The 2787-nt window shown below is 38.4% G+C and overlaps 1 pseudogene; it reads right to left on the bottom strand.

Annotated features, from left to right (window-relative positions):
* Window positions 1-746: 746 nt before the first annotated feature.
* LOC105747387 (large ribosomal subunit protein uL6-like) lies at window positions 747-1987 on the bottom strand (annotated as a pseudogene).
* Window positions 1988-2787: the final 800 nt, after the last annotated feature.

The raw sequence follows: 2787 nt of genomic DNA, 5'->3' as shown, positions 1-2787 counted from the left end.
TAACAAAATGTATTATGGCTTGTATCCATCATTGCAATATCATGCAGAACAATTCCAATGTCTCAATGTGTGGGAAGTTTTAAAAATTATTATTACTAATTCCATCTCTTTACTTGTTTTAGTGCTATGCAGAATTTCCATTTCTTTTTTAATAAGTTTTGGTAATTTATGACTTTCAAGACTATCTAATTCATTGACCTAAAATTGTGCATAGTATTCTTATATATCCATTTTTATTTGTAATGTAAATAGTTACATCCCTTTCATTTAAAAAAAATGTTGATATTCTTATTTTAGTGATCTTTTAAAGTAATTAGAGCTTTTTGTGTAAGATTAATTCAGTGGTAGAGGGGGGAATAAAATCCTTTATATTGCTTATTGAATTTGGTAGCTATGCACTGAGTTGATAGTCACAATAGAAGCAATTATATTCAATTTATAATGAAGGTAAATACCAAATAACTGTTATTACTTAACCTTGAGGCTGGTAGAGATGTTATTTTCCTAAAAAGAACCTTTTAGGCTATTATCATATAGGTAGAGAAATTCTAATTTTAAATAAAACCCAGTCTTCTATGCTAGAGTCTAGGCTAGAAAACAGAAAGATCACATGTAATAAAAGTAACTGAAGAGGTAGAGAAAAGATCAGTGATTTATTTTTTTAAAAACATGAATTTTATTGCCTATTTAAAATATTAAATAGGTTTGGAATCTTGTTGTTTCCTCCACTGTACAACTCTTAGATCTTACTTATCAGCCTGCTGAATTGTTCCTTTTAGAGAGACACAGATTCCATTCAAAAATTTTCTGATATCCTTGTTGTGGTTTGCTGAATCAAAGCAGTTGAATTTGATAACAGTTCAATGTCATTTCCTTCAAGAATTAATTAATCCTTTTGGGCTTGTGATACTGAACAAGCAACACCTAGCCTCATCCGATCCCTACAAATGTATTTTTCAACCAAGAAATTTTGGATTTCAACCAGAGACCTACTCTCCTGAATAACAATGTTCATGGGGAAGTGTGCATGGAAAGACCTCATCTTGTAACAGAAGTCCATTGTAACACCCTTGATCACTTTCTCTACATGACTGCAGATAGTGCCAACTGTGGCCAGTTTCTTTCTAATTTGCCACTGTGGCAGTTTGATATTATTGATGAATTCCAAAAGGATATACTGATTATGTTTGTAAGCTGGTCTCTTCTTCTGGGCTAGTGATACCCTTAGATTATATTGATTTCAGAGGCTTCACTTTTACTTGATTAAATTATGACTAGGTCTTTGAATGGGCCATGTCAGTAGGATATTGACAGGGCCACCAAGGGGGTGGAGACTCACAAGAGAAAATGACAAGGCAGAAGAGAAAGTTAGAGTTTTGATGTTGGAGTCTTGGATGCTGGAGCCCTGGGAATTAAACACTTAGGAGACGAACACAGAGGAATAGAGACAGCTCCACAGACAAAGCAGAGGCCTTGGGAAGAGAGAGAGCTTGATGATCTATAGCTGACCTTGTGAGGAGAGCAGAGCAGTTGAGTCCAGAGAGAAATGAGCCCTGGGAGACAGACAAGACTTATCCCAGCCTACAGCTGATATTGGAAGAAGCTGAGAACATGGAACCTTAAGAGAAAGATGTTGCAAATGTTGGGAGACATCTTGCCCCAACACATGGCAACAGACTTTGGTGAGGGAAGTAACTTATGCTTTATGGCCTGGTAACTGTAAGCTTCTACCCCAAATAAACATCCTTTATAAATACCAGCAGATTTCTGGTACGTTGCATCAGCACCCCTTTGGCTGACTGATACACTGACCATTTGTCACCTGAAGCCTCTTTTTCTTTCCAAGTAGACTGAGTTCTGCACTGATGTGAATGAGGTCCCTCCTCAGTGTTCCTCTGGGGCCCTTCACCATAACTGTGCATCCCTTTAACATGGTGTCGACATTTTCTGGAATGTTGACAGTCTGGTTACTGAGAATGGCCTTCATTCTTGAAGTTGATTATGGCAAAGAGAGAACATGTCTAGTGATTCATTTTTGATATTTAGAGGAGACTTATTCATGAGTTCAGTCATTAAAGAGACAAAGGAGAATAGGGAAACGAGCAAACATAGGGAGGTATCTATGTAGAGGGCTTTTTTTTAAAGATTTATTTTATTTATTTCTCTCCCCATCCCCCCCCACCCCGCCTCAGTTGCCTGTTCTCTGTGTCCATTTGCTGCGTGTTCTTCTTTTTGTCTGCTTCTGTTGTTGTCAGCGGCACGGGAATCTGTGTTTCTTTTTTTGTTGTTGTTGCGTCATCTTGCTGCATCAGCTCTCCATGTGTGCAGCACCATTCCTGGGAAGGCTGCACTTTCTTTCATGCTGGGCAGCTCTCCTTATGGGGTGCACTCCTTGCACATGGGGCTCCCCTATGCTAGGGGCAACCCTGCATGGCATGGCACTCCTTGCGCGAATCAGCACTGCACATGGGCCAGCTCCACATGGGTCAAGGAGGCCTGGGGTTGAACTGTGGACCTCCCATGTGGTAGATGGATGCCCTATCCACTGGGCAAGTCTGTTTCCCTATATAGAGTTAACCATGAAAATCATCTATTAAATAGATAACTGGATACCAAAAAATGATAGGAGAAATTTAGCAATTAAAAAGCCATTTAACAAAAGACAAGTTTATGCATTCTTTTCAATCATGTCCATAAGAAAAATTTTTTTCCTAGTAGTGGGATTGCCAGATCATATGGCAGTTCTATATTTAACTTGGTGGTTCACTTTTTTAAAAAATTTTTTAT

Source organism: Dasypus novemcinctus, chromosome 5 (assembly GCF_030445035.2).
Source record: "Dasypus novemcinctus isolate mDasNov1 chromosome 5, mDasNov1.1.hap2, whole genome shotgun sequence".
Taxonomy (NCBI): Eukaryota; Metazoa; Chordata; class Mammalia; order Cingulata; family Dasypodidae; genus Dasypus; species Dasypus novemcinctus.
Note: the sequence above shows the minus strand (reverse complement) of the source record. Positions and strands in the feature narration are given on the sequence as shown.